Genomic DNA, 15000 nt, shown 5'->3' with positions numbered 1-15000 from the left:
GAATAGCGGCTTGAATTAGTTGCTAAGAAAGCAACACAACAGATGGATGTTGAGAAATAATTTCGATGAATGGAGAAGCTGGAAGAAGAATTTCGAGTTTGGTACAGAGGAGGCGACACTGTCAGCTGTAAAGGAAATACTAAGGAGGTGACGGAGAAGTGTGGGGAAGAGGTACAGGTAGGATAATAATTTGTGTAACGCTGGAAAAAAAAAAATATGTGCTGGCCGGGTGAGGGAAATGGTGCAGGAAATACAGTATGGATAACTTCAAATTACAGGGGGAAGGTATAGGGGAATTATAGTGGAAGGTTACAAACAAGTAGGATATTAATCTGCAGCATAACGAGTACTAAATGTCCTGGAAGACAGTGACATTTCCACAGACTAAGGTGCAGGAAGGACAGGAGCAGCAGTGCAGTGATCTACGTCGGTGTAAAGGGCGAGGCGCTGACCCGGCGTTCCTCACCCACCACAACACCAACGCCCCGGCAGTCCATCACCTCCTGCCCTTCTTTACGGCTCAGCACACAACAGCGGCCAGGCACAAAGGCCTTAACACCAGCGGCAGGACCTCAGCACTGCAAAACCCAAGGCAGGATGAATGGTCTTTGCCTTGTTTCATTCTCCTCCGCACCTCCCACATCGTTTTGACGCATCACACTCTCAACTCCTTTACTTCATCTTCTTCAGACTGTGGCAGTATTTTGCATCACTTTACTCCTTTTAAAACAGTTTTCTTTTTTTTTTTCCGAAACTTTCCATCTCATGTCACCAAGCATTTCCTCCTTCAGTCAAGTTTCTTGCTTCACTCCTCCCCCCTCCTCCACTGCCTCCCGTCCCCTCCCCCTCCCCCTCACTCGTCTTCCTTTTGTCACAGTAGATCCTATTTTCTTTGCAGGCGAGCAGGTTTCTCCTTGGTCCCCACCGCAGGATAATCCTTCGACTTACAACTTATTCAGTGGCGTCGCGGCGGAATGCGAGCCTCGGCCGCTTAAAAGAACGACTCCAGCGTTACCACAAAAACACACTGACGGCATCACCGCCCCTCGGGAACACACAGGAGCTTACACTGCTACACGCTTGTTTTGGGGGATAATAAATGATAATGCACGATAAAAATCCGATTTTCGAGCGAGTAAAAAAAATATAGAGAAAAAAGCTGGGGTTACATACAAAAATTAGTAAGATGTTATCCAAATCCATGTACAGCGGATGGAAAAGTGGCAACCGCGAGTGAATCCTTGTGTTAAGGTGACTTATGGCGTGCACCTCCACGCAAGCCTCCTCTGCCCCTGCCGCCGCCACTCTGATGTCTTCTTCACAGCGCCGTTCAAAGGCCTCTCGGATGCGGTGGCGCTGCTGGTGAGGTGGCTTTTGTCGATACAGTCCCTCACCTTTTCATTGATGAAAGGATATTAACAAAGTCGACCTCCGTGTGGTTTTCGTCTTAAAAGAAACCCACGAAGTAAGAAAAAGAGCCGGTGAATCCATCTAACTGGAACCCGCGCAGCTGAACGCGGCCCTACTTTTTACTGCTGTTAGTGAGAGACAAACCAGATGGCTTAATGAAGTATTGACTCGTGTTGGCTGAATACGCCGTTCATCAGAATTACCAGCGTCCTAAAGGATAATCCCCGGACTTTATCAACCTCAGGCGGTGCAGTGCGGACTCCAGTAGCTTGGGTGAGGGACAGTTAATGCTTGAAATATGATGTTAAGCCCTCGCCTTCACCGTAAAATACAATCTACAACAGACGCTGGATCCAACAGTGGTGAAGAATTAAATTACGTAAATGCTGGCATGTCTTTCACCATTAGTTGTACTGATTGTATATGAAACTTGTCGAAATACTATGACAGTATGCACTGCTTTTTAGTTTTTACTGTAGAGAATTCAATGCAATGAAAGGTTCACGTCATATTTATATAAAGAAATGAGTAGTTAAACAATTCTCGAAGTAAGAAAATGCGACTACAGGTAATACCCAGATAACGTTAGCAGCAGCGGCCTGACGAAAGGTGATGTGCCATTATGATTCCTGACGACCTACGTTGAGATAGGGGATGCATGGCACTATGGCACTGACAGTATCAGGGATTTTCTTTCCGCGCCATATCAGCCTGATCCTGAGCGTTGCTGATGCCCGTAAAAAAAATATAGCCAACACGCGCTGACCTGAATGTGTGGGTGTGACATCTTGTCTAACGGAAAAAACAGTTTTTTCCACGTCCACACTTTGCCACAGGAAAACCTATACACACTGAGGAAAACTACACTTCCAAGCATGCTAAGTCGTCCGGGGATCATTTTTTTTTCTTTTTTTTTTTCTTTATACTGGGTGTCCCATAATTAACTATTTCGGTGAAATTATTAAAAAAAATAACTTTAGAGATGCTATTATGTTTGATATGTCTTTAAGGTGTCTAAGATTTATAACTTTGTTTATGGTATATATATATATATATATATATATATATATATATATATATATATATATATATATATATATATATATATATATATATATATATATATATATATATATATATATATATATATTTCATTTAATTTTCGTTCCTTTTCAGAACCTAATTACTAATGAAATAAAGAGAAAATATCAGTTATCAGAGCGGAAGATAACTACTGAAATGCTTCAATATGTGTTTCGTAACGCTAAGGATAGATCTGAAATTTGCAGGGATCCAGATGGAGCATATGTTGAAAAGTTTAAATAAAGTTTTGACGTAAGATTTAGAAGCTTATTCGTTTTGGTATAAAAAAATAAGCAATAAACATAAAATAGTTTTTTTCCTTAAATGTGCCCAATTTTTTAAAATAAATAATTAATTCTGGGACACACTGCATGTCAAAGAAATCGGCCTAGGAGAGATAAAAAAAAAAAAAAAAAGTGCACCCACAATGCCGCTGTTCCCTAAAAAAAAAAAAAAAAAAAAATGAAAAAGAAGAACCGAAACTTAGTTTCTGAGGTGTCTTGATGTTCCTGTTTTTGAAACAGTACAAGTCGTTGGCAGTAGGAAATACATAAACAGCAACAGAGTTCCAGAGCTTACTGGTAAAAGGAATAAAGGAATGAAATATTGGTTAACTCTTGCATTAGTAAGGTGTAGAGAGAGAGATTAAGAGTGAGAGTAAGTAGAAAGTCTTGTGCAGCGGGGTCGCCGGAGGTAGGAGAGGCATGTAACAAGTTGTAAGTGGATAGATGAAGGAAATGAGTTTGAGGCAATGCACAGCACAAAGTTTGTCTTGCCTCATTTGGAAATAATAGAATTATCAGAAATTATGCCTCCTGTAACTTTTAACTATTCTTCCATACCACAAAATCAAACAGTGGAATAAAAAGTAATATATATATATATATATATATATATATATATATATATATATATATATATATATATATATATATATATATATATATATATATATATATATATATATATATATATATATATATATATATATATATATATATATATATATATATATATATATATATATATATATATATGAATGAATGAATAAATAAATAAGAAAATAAATATAAAAACATAAATGCCAAGGAAAGATGTATGTGTGTGTCGCATCTTTCTGTTCTCCGTTACAAAAGTCGTGCCGGACTCCCGCCCTTTACTGTTCAGCGTTACCTCAACAGGAAGTGTGGCGGGCAGTATTGGCGGCTCGGAGATTTGAGGAATAAAAGAGCTGGTCACATTAACGTATTAGGGCGCCGCTGTCCTTAACGAACACTCCTTGTTCCCCTGGGCCCCTGCCTCGGCCACTTGCTGTGAGCCGCCGCCCCACGAGGTGTTGCTCTCACACCCAGACACTAATTCCACGCTGGTTTCGCCGCCAGACCCATTACCCTCTCTTCTGTAGGGTCCATTAGGCTCCCTTTCAGACCTCTCAGCGCGCGGCACACACTCTTTTTAACAGTGGTCGGCACGCCCGTCGCGAGGAGTTTAGGAAAACTGTGTCGGTGGGGCAACACTTGCGGTCAGGTGTAGGGTGCGGGGGGAGGGGAGGGGCACGGGGGAGGGTGACACAATACACGTGTCACTCAGTGTTGGAGTGACCCAGAAGGTAAATAGCTCCAAGTGATCGTGGCGTCTGTCAACGGAGACCCCGAGGGACGCCCACACGTGTTTCTGGAGACAAGAGGGACACACACACACACACACACACACACACACACACACACACACACACACACACCACACACACACACACGCACGCACGCACGCACGCACGCACGCACGCACGCACGCACGCACGCAAGCAGAGAGAGAGAGAGAGAGAGAGAGAGAGAGAGAGAGAGAGAGAGAGAGAGAGAGAGAGAGAGAGAGAGAGAGAGAGAGAGAGAGAGAGAGAGAGAGAGATTAGCATAGATAACACTGTAAGTCAACGTTTTTGCTATAAAGTTATAAAGACAAAAAATCCCTTAGCCACACGTAACACGGACAATACCAAGTAATATGTCCCTAAAAGCAAAGACATTGGTTGTTATCAATCTCAGTATAGCTCATTTCCTGACTCCATGAGTCTCCCGCCCGTCCTCTGTCCTCCCCTCCCTTCCCTTCCCTTCCCTCAACCCCATGACCGCCCCCTCCGTGGGGTGAGTAGCCTCAACTACACGGTAGCTCACCGCACCACTGATCAATTCGCCACGGCCCCGCCCCTCCCTCAGCCGGACAAACACGCATTATTCAAACCTTTTTAACCCTCGGCCTCCGCCCTCCCTCGTGACATCGGCTCAAGGGACCGCCGGCCTCCGCTCCTCCAGGAACAAGGAGGTGTTACTAGAATGTGTACGTACACACGTTGTCGGCTCCCTGAGGACTACTTGCCACTCTCCCACCGCCGTCTTGTCCACCCTCATAAGAGCAAGCACATGCCAATACAAATTTGCAACAGGAAAACTGCATCGTTACAGTTTGTTATACATCGAGAGTAAGACAGAAGCTGTCTCTTATGATCATTCATCATTGAGGATCCACAGCTGTATAAAGGCTTCTCAACAATACTTTCTACGAGTGACTACACTGTACTAACTTGTGCCAGATTATTTTCAGTTTCATCTGTCCACTTGTATTGTAGACAAGACAGTGAAGAGAGTGAGCAGGTACTCTCCTCCAGAACCGTTAATAAACAATATATATATATATATATATATATATATATATATATATATATATATATATATATATATATATATATATATATATATATATATATATATATATATATATATATATATATATATATATATATATATATATATATACTTTTCTTTCTTTTTTTTGTATATAGGAGGGACCCTGACCAAGGGTAGCAAGGGATGAGGAAAAAAAAAAAAAACAGGAAAAAAAATGCCCAGTGGAGGTGCCAGTCCCTACAGAGGGCCATGACCTCGGCCACTGGTGCTCTATGTGTCTGGACAGCGGTTCTTTGTGTGGCCTGTTGGGAAGGTACAAGACAACCACTCTCCCTCGCAGCCTGCTTACCGCCACTAATACCTCACTACCACTGACCACTTCTTATTATCCCCATTCTGATTAGCATATTTCATTTAACAGGTATCATATCTAATCCTAAATGTCATTCCTCTCTCTCTCTCTCTCTCTCTCTCTCTCTCTCTCTCTCTCTCTCTCTCTCTCTCTCTCTCTCTCTCTCATCTATCTGGCTTAAATAAACGTGTTCGTGGCATTAATTAAGAGATAATCCTTATCGTAATGCTCGAGTTATAAATATTTCAGACCAAACACAAATAAGCTCTCTCTCTCTCTCTCTCTCTCTCTCTCTCTCTCTCTCTCTCTCTCTCTCTCTCTCTCTCTCTCTCTCTCTCTCTCTCTCTCTCTCTCTCTCTCTCTCCTTTTACATCTCCTCCTTACACGAACACATAACATTTGAAGGGATTAAATCTTTCACACATTTGAGCAAATAAATACCGGCGATTTAACAAATAACATTCATGATTTCGGAAACACCTGACGGAACTAAACAGATTACGTATGTCGTTGCCATATTTTTTTTTTTATCCACCAAGATAATCACGAGGATTACTTTATCCCCGCGAGTTCTACGAGCAAAGGGTACTTCGGCAGGATAATGCTGGTGGCCATGGATTAAAGCATCGTGTGGGGCCTGATCCTGCATGCGAGACCTGCCGCCTTCACGCCACACACACACACACACACACACACACACACACACACACACACACGTACCCACACATCGCCCACCATTCTTCACAAGCAGACCAACACACGTCCACCACCTCCATCCTTTTTGAACTCGATAAATATTGTTGTGTTATTGGCATGTTGTGCGTCCTTTGTCGTCTCCATGCATAAAACTCGGTTCAATAAACGTGTAACTCCAAATGCACTACCACCCACCACACCATTCCAATCTCAATTCTACTACTCGTACCTTCCAGCCAGTGACCCGGTGCAGTACAAACACTATTCCACGAGGCACTGAAACACAAGACGCTACTTGACTCGTCTTTACACGACATTCTGGAGGCATCTCACCACTCAAGATTTCACACCAATAGTCTTGCCTCCTCCTCCTCCTCCTCCTCCTCCTCCTCCTCCTCCTCCTCCTCCTCCTCCTCCCAGTGCAATAAACGTCATTCCTGCTCATTATCTTCTGATGTTATCCCATTCAGTACTACAAACAATTTCTGAACTTCATCGAATCATCCTTTATTTAATCATAGGAGTACAGTGGATTAGATATGATTGTGCTGAATGAGTAACTAGGTGATTCATAACCCTTTGAGAAATAAAAAGTATCGCTCTAACCTGATTAAATTTTGTAATGACATGTAGAATATAATGAATTCAATGCCGCGGTACTGGAAAGGTTAACCCAATAACCAACCTGATCATAAGATCGCGGGAGTATCTCAGGCGTGACCATATAATTATGTAAGTTTAATTTATTGATTATAATTGTCCCTCTTGGCAGTGAATTATGTCTTTAACAAAAATGTAATATAGGTTTTAAGATTAAAGACCAAATACTAAACAGAACTGATGATGATGATGATGATGATGATGATGATGATGATGATGATGATGATGATGATGATAATTCCCATCTATCCTATTTGATGCATTTCAAGTGATAAAATGTGACGTTACGAAAGAATTATACAAGGAGGGTGAATGGCTTAAAAATGTTCCGGGAAGGAAAGCAAAGCAGGTAAGAGAGTGCCCTGTCAGTACCAACGCCGCCACCACCACCACCACTACTGCCATCACCATCACCTCAGCCAACAACAACAACGACAACATAAGCACAAAAACACCTCCGCATCAGCAACTATACGCACGCTAACACACACACACACACACACACACACACACACACACACACACACACACACACACACACACACACACACACACACACACACACATGTACCTTTACGTAGCCAAGCCCCCGCCACACCAGCAGCCACTCACGCACAGTGCCACACCACAACACAAAACCTACACTCCAACCATCACCAGCAGGAAATAAGAGTAACACTCGCCGTCCTCCCACCGATGAAGACATTTCCCCAACAAGCGAGAGGGTCTGCGGCGTGATATATGTCGCCGCACGCCCTCACAAGGCCGCCACCGAGCATCCTGAAGCCGGACTCCCACCCTTACTACCTGCGTTCGAGGAGTCGTCGTCGCGTCGCGCCTGTGAGTCGTGCCCAGTGACACCACGACCACTTAGTCCAACCTTGTGAGCTACGATGCCTCTGGGTGCCCCGTTTCAGATCTGTGTACGGTAATTCCGCCCTAAAGAGAGAGTGAGGCAAGGCACATGTTCCTTCGTTCAGCCCAGGAGGGGAAACGAACCACTGAGAACAGCTATCTGAAGGTCATTACTGCAGATCTTTGTCGCAATTTATGCTCGCAGGAGACGGTGGCTCAGATGCCTCCTCGTCCCGGGACAGGTAGCTGCATTCTACTGTCGCCCTTGTGTCACGTGGAGCGAAGGCTGACAATGACGCTTTTTACGACATTTTTTATAATACTTTTTTATTCTGCCTGTTAAGTATTGAGCGTCTTCTCTTCCTGATGTGCCTGAGACCCGGCAGGTGTGCTTAAGACTCCTCGTTCCTTTGACGGCTTAGCTCCCTAATAGGCTTACCCCTCTCACAGTGCGGTCTTCCAAGGGGACCACTGAGCCGCACGCTGCCGCCGGCCATACGATGCCCGCTGGAACACCATGTAAACACCAGGTTAACGCAGCCTCGCCGCCTCACACGGATTCTCGCTCTTATCCCTCTCACTACCACACCACAGAGACAGGTATGTGTGGATCAAGACAAACTCCTAAGCTCACCTGGCAAGAGCTTGACGATGAATCACATTAAATTGTATTCGACATATTTATATCATACAGCGAAAACTGGCAGTCGAGGACGCAATTTATTATTTTTTCTATTTTATTTTATCGTAATGATATATTCGATGCAACTTTCGGCTTGGAACTCATACAAAGCTGCTCCATGCCACGTCTTCTTGAGGTGCTCAGGTAGTAATGTGCTGGTATGTAATGTGCTGCGGAAGGCTTCGACAGGAGTGAGCGTCTGAAGGAATGCAAAGACAGAATACGTAGCTAAACATTTAAAACTTTACGCGATTTTACATTTCGACACTTTAGAGACCCATCATCTCGAATAACGTTTCAACAAAATGACTGGATGTCTCTTTTTTTTTTTTCTTCTTCTTAATACTTTGATGTAAAATAAAAACAAGCAACACACTCACTCACTCACTCACTCACTCACTCACTCACTCACTCACTCACTCACTCACTCACTCACTCACTCACTCACTCACTCACTCACTCACTCACTCACTCACTCACTCACTCACTCACTCACTCTCTCTCTCTCTCTCTCTCTCTCTCTCTCTCTCTCTCTCTCTCTCTCTCTCTCTCTCTCTCTCTCTCTATATATATATATATATATACTCACAATGTTAATTATAAAGGAGGATATTTTCCTTAACTCACATCAATCGCGCATTTCATCAAAGATGTCACCTTTCATCGATTAGGATTTGTGGGAAGCAACAATACACCGACACAAAGTGTTAACAACAGGTCGCCTTTCGATACATTCAGCACTCTACCCCTCCCCTTCGTCTCCATCACTTCTGCTCCGCCATGGAGTCCCTCGCCTTACAAGCTTGGGGTAGGGCAAAAAAAAAAAAAAAAAAAAAAAAAAAAAAAAACTCAGAGGTGTAAGCAGCAACAGCACCCGCGCCAGCAGCAGCGCCGCAAAACAGGAGCAGCAGCAGCAGTAGCAGGGCGACGGAGGGTGGGCCAGATGAGGAGCGGGGCAGGTGATGGGGCCGAGATACGGGGCTGCGGGGCAGTGGGGGCGGGGCAGTGGTGATGGTATCGGGGCAGCTTGTTGGACACGCCGAGGACACGGCTCACGCTAATTGGCAGACCAGAGCACACACCGATGCCGCGAGCTCCACGCCGCCCGCCAAATATTTTAATGACTACAAATACTACAACCATCACCATCGGCCGCATCGCTACATGACTACACGGCGAGCGCTCACCTCACCTCTACTCAATAACAAATTCACATTAAAAACGCCGCTACCTTTTTTTTCCCCACGTGTCATAATTAACGTATCAAAATTGCAATCGGAAAGCGGGAGTGACTGTCTTCTCTAGCGCGATTATCAGTCACTTGCAGGATCACCGCGGCAACATTTGTGTCTGTCTGTCTGTCTGTCTGTCTGCTCCTCTAATTGCTAACACTCGTACAAACAAGGTTTCCGCTCAGATCCTTGAATCCCTGACCATCCGCGGCCGCTGTCTGGGCGTCGTTGGAGACACTTGCCGCGCATGTCACTCCTGCTTAACACCGCTGACCACACCGACGCTTCTCCAGGTAAACACAGGAACTGGCATTCGTCTTGGCGATCCTTCAGTCCGCTGCGCCAGATAAAAGAGCGGGGTAGGCGGGGCAGGTCCTTGAGGAACTGTGCTCTATGCGCATTCTTTTTGTTCCCTTTGCTGAAGTAAGTCTTAACAACTAATCTCTGGCGAGGAAAAGTAAAAGGCAAACACAATTGGCCACCACCTTGTATTGTTAAGCAGGTGTCGCTGTAGCAGTGAGGGAGAGTGAGGGACGGAGAGGCATTTCCTACCACCTTCCCCTCACTGTCTCTAGTTTGTGTTGTCAACTTGAAGGGGGCCAGAGACTATTTGGAGGGTAAGTTCGGCATTTCCCTCCCCCTATGAGACGAACCGAATGTGTCATGGCCAGGTATTCCCCGACGCAGCTTGTTACGCTAATGAGCAGGTGCCACGACACCAAGCCCGCCCGCTGACTGAATCCGGGCGGCGCATCACTAAGCTCCCCCACCCACCACTCTCGGTTTCGTCTTGTTCGCCGCCTCGATCTATAAACTGACACAGCAAAGTCATGTGCAAACTGAATACTGATACGCCGGTTTATGCGCCTCCAGTCGAATCCAATGTTATCACGCAGATCGGTGCTGGCGGCGAGCGGCACCAAGACAAGTCGACCCCCGTCACCAGCCACGTCGCCCACTCAGGTATGCATGGCCGGGGCAGGACATAATGGCCGAAACGCCGTGCTGAGACAAATAATGCACATCGGCAAATTATACCGACAAAGAAATGTACATCGCCATATTATACGGACAAATCCACCGACATAATAAAATTTACATTTACAAAATTCAACAAGTCTTCTACGAAACGGATATGAACTGCAGTCAGCTGTGACTTTCCCGAGGCTCTATGTCCCCGCAGCGTGAGATGGACTGCGGGCCTGACTCCACCTGAGGGCTGCGAGACCTTTAGGCCAGTGAGCACCTTTATCCTGGCGCCAGTTCCTTTTTACCTAATCCCACAATTCCCATAGTCTTAGCCGCGCATCTCCCGGTCGACACACCTGAACCAGCCAGGCGGACCACACCACCTGTCGGAGCACCAGCTGCGTCATGACTTCCGCGACCACCCACACCACCATCAAGCTGCCTGCCACAGTACCAACTGGCTGATGACGTCACAGACCACCCACAGGCGGGCCACACCGCCTGCCGCAGCACCAGCAGGACGGCCGCTATCTGCCGAACCGCCCGCTGCACACAGCTCCGCCGTCAGCCAGCCTGCTCCTCTATCTGCCCCCATCTCCGCCTATTCTCAGCATAATAATACCGCACACCATGTCATCACTGTGACCAACCAGATTCAACAGCGTCGCGAAAACACGCTTCTTTTACCTTTACATATGTTTCATCCTCTTTTTTCTTTCCCCTTCACGCATATGTACCGTGGAAACACAAGACCAGGGCAATCAGTGACAATGGAAAAAGGTGCTTGATAATGTACAAATAAAAGTAAAATGTGTCCATTTTTTGTCATCCGTAAATTCTCGGCGAGCACAAGAAGGGGCCGCACACCAGACGGGGGAAGCTGCCACACCCTCAGTGGTAGTCGGGCAAGTGTTAGACGTGGAGGTGAAAGTTGCTGGGGATAAAAGTAGAAAAGTGTGGCGAAGAAAAGGTGGTGGTGGAGGAGGAGGAGGAGGAGGAGGAGGAGGAGGAGGAGGAGGAGGAGGAGGAGGAGGAGGAGGAGGAGGAGGAGGAGGAGGAAGAAGAAGAAGAAGAAGAAGAAGAAGAAGAAGAAGAAGAAGAAGAAGAAGAAGAAGAAGAAGAAGAAGAAGAAGAAGAAGAAGAAGAAGAAGAAGAAGAAGAAGAAGAAGAAGAAGAAGAAGAAGAAGAAGAAGAAGAAGAAGAAAGGAAGAAAGGAAGAAAGAAAGAAAGGAGGAACCAAGATCATCACGACGGCGATGGCGAGGAGGAGGAGGAAGTAAAGAGGAAGGGGAAGGAGGAGGAGGAGAAGGAGAAGGAGGACAAGGGCGATGGCGACGATCGAAGAAGAGGAAGAGGAAGAGGAAGAGGAAGAAGAAGAAGAAGAAGAAGAAGAAGAAGAAGAAGAAGAAGAAGAAGAAGAAGAAGAAGAAGAAGAAGACTTGGCGGAGGAGGAGGACGAGGAGAACGAGGAGGAGGACGAGGAGAGGCAGAGGATGTTTCCGGTTTAGTATGCAAATGTGAGCAAGGGAGGAGGAGTGTTCCCGAGGGGCGGGGAGGCGGCCAACCCTCCAGCCTTGGACCTGCGCCGTGGCATCACCGAGGGTCAGAGGTCAAGAGGCCGAGAGGAAAGGATTTAATGTTCCTCAACAGGTATTAAAGACACTTTCTAAACGTCCGTCCGTCTGCCTGCCTGTGTGTGTGTGTGTGTGTGTGTGTGTGTGTGTGTGTGTGTGTGTGTGTGTGTGTGTGTGTGTGTGTGTGTGTGTGTGTGTGTGTGTGTGTGTGTGTGTGTGTGTGTGTGTGTGTGTGTGTGTGTGTCTCAGTCTAACATGATGACACGTACGTATTCTCCAATCAATTACCATCGTGTCCTCTTAACAGACAACATCCTATATAACCAATTCTACACACAAAAAATAAATAAATAAATAAATAAATAAATAAATAAATAAATAAAAACCGCTGTCCGTTTTCTTTCTTTCACATTCACTTCAGCTTCTATACTTCACAAACATTCTACTCATTAAAATACTTGTTCATGTGTACGCACGCGGTTTTCTCTAAGGTAGTTTATAATGTGCGTATGGTTTTATCTCAAAGTTGGGTATTTTGCTTCGACTCATCACGGACCTTAATAATAATTCCATGCCTCCAGTCCTCCTTGAATGGGTCATGTATGAGTAGTGTGATGCCACGCGCTACAACGATGTGTAAGAAAAGGGTGGAGTTAAAAAGCTATTAGTCTCATCAACTTTCCTCTCACTACGTAGCTCTCTCTCTAACCCCTTAACCTCTACAGCACCGTTGCATCTCTCTCTCTCTCTCTCTCTCTCTCTCTCTCTCTCTCTCTCTCTCTCTCTCTCTCTCTCTCTCTCTCTCTCGCCAAGACTTGTTGTTAGTATGCTGAACCAACTCTGCGGTGCAAAACTTGATCAATACCCTTGGTTACGGAAAGTACGAGTATTATAATGAACATCTGACACAATATTACATTTTTCTGGTTCTGGACATCTTTAAAAGTACTGAGGGTATGTTCCTAAACTACCAAACTCATCACTGTAGGCAAATTGGCTCTTTCCATTTCTTGAACACCACGCTATGGAGGCGAACATGAGGACAATACCTCGAGCCACGCTTCCTACATCACCTCTCTTGATGGTCCAGTGCTCGCTCCTTCTGACGAGGTGTTAACGAAACTGGCGGCGCAACTTCCAGGCAACAAGTATTTTACGGGAAAGTGAATACATTTGCTTTGTATTCGTAGTTTACTTATTTTCTTAAGCGGTCGACATTTGCCATCACCCATTACAAAGACTATGACTGAGGCTTCATCACAAGTGAAGTCGGGAGTGGTCGGAATGAGTTATGCAAACCGGCGCGCACAAAAGCCACAGTCTAGGCCCAACATGGCATCGACCTTGAGCACCACTTTTAAGCTAAGGCTGCAAACTGGCCTCGTTCGGATGGGGGAATAAAAAAAAAAAAAGTTTTTCTCGATCGAAGTTCCTAAAATTTCAGTTTGATATACAAGCTACATTCATCCCTACCTTTTTTTTTTCTATGTACCATAAACTATGTGCTGTAACATATCTCAGTACCACCTAACCTCGACCTACAAACTAAGAAACAAACAAAAATGAATAAAGAAAAGATCAAGAAAGAAAGAAAGAAAGAAAAGAAAGAAAAGAGGAAAAAAAACATAACGGCTTTCAAGAGTATTTATTTACAAGACTTCAGTTCAGTTACCCCAACAGGAAGAGTTCTTGTCTTCTATCTCTTTTTCTCTATTTTCGGGCTAAAGTTTATAAAAGGAGGGTTTTCGAGTCAAAAACCCTCCCACTCTGGCTGCCGGGGCCACTCTGCACTCACATGAAAAGAAAGAAGTCCCCCGCGGTTGATGAGAATGAAAGCAAGACACAGCAGTAGAAGGGCGGGAGGCGCCGTGGCCATCCTGCATTGTTAGCTATGAAAAAGAAGCGAAAGAGAAGAAAAAGCTGTTGTAGACCCAGAGTGGCTGGTTGGGAGTCAGGGGGAAAGAAAATGCTAGGAATGCGTGGTCTGTGGTGACGAGTGAAGGCGATGGGTGGTAAAAGGCGTCAAGATAAATTCTTCTAAAAGCCCTCAAAGAATAACACGAATAAGACTACAATTATTTCCGAGCTCAATGATCAATTACCTCAAACGTGTAATAGAGAGAAAAATATATTGTAAGTATTCGTAAGGCTAGTGCAAGACGAACCGTAACCAGACACACAAAGGAATCCTGGAGCCATCGCACGCCGTTCAATACGATGAGTTTACTATCACGCCACATTCATTACATTCTTGGTGAAAGGAAAACCAGCTAATATTCGTCGTTAACCACAAACAGACCACAATACCTTGTAAAACGCGGCTTATCCCAGCAGCCGATTTGAATACTAATTTAATGAGACTTTTTCCATTCATTATCTTCAGAGCACTAGTTATTAAAATCACAAAGGCGAAGTATGAATATGCAGGAATATACTCGGTGATGTATTAGCAGTCAAACAAATTCTATTCCCATTATTGTGTTCAAAGTTTCGTTACGTAAAGCCTTTCAAAATATGATCCATTTCTTCCTTTCTTCCTCTTCGCCTCGACGCACACAGTTACTATAATATTATCACGTTTACCTGTTCACCTGTAAAACAAAAAATTCCATTCCCAATCTTGTTTTCATCGTTTCGCTAAATAAAACCTACAAAATACGATTATCTATTTTTTTTTCCTTACTTCCTCTTCGCCTCTCCTCCTACGCATACAATTTATATTAATACGTTTATCTGGTCATGTATAATACAACAAATTATAGTCCCATTCTTAAGTGCATAGTTTCGTTAAGTGCAGCCCACAAAA

At 44.7% G+C, this 15000-nt stretch overlaps 1 protein-coding gene across 3 annotated transcripts in view; it reads right to left on the bottom strand.

The window, feature by feature from the left end:
* LOC135089385 (uncharacterized) overlaps positions 1-15000 on the bottom strand; it is a 104588-nt gene that overhangs the window by 36594 nt on the left and 52994 nt on the right. The window lies entirely within an intron of this gene.

Source organism: Scylla paramamosain, chromosome 3 (genome assembly GCF_035594125.1).
Source record: "Scylla paramamosain isolate STU-SP2022 chromosome 3, ASM3559412v1, whole genome shotgun sequence".
NCBI classification, from domain to species: domain Eukaryota; kingdom Metazoa; phylum Arthropoda; class Malacostraca; order Decapoda; family Portunidae; genus Scylla; species Scylla paramamosain.
This window is presented reverse-complemented; position numbering and strand designations above follow the sequence as displayed.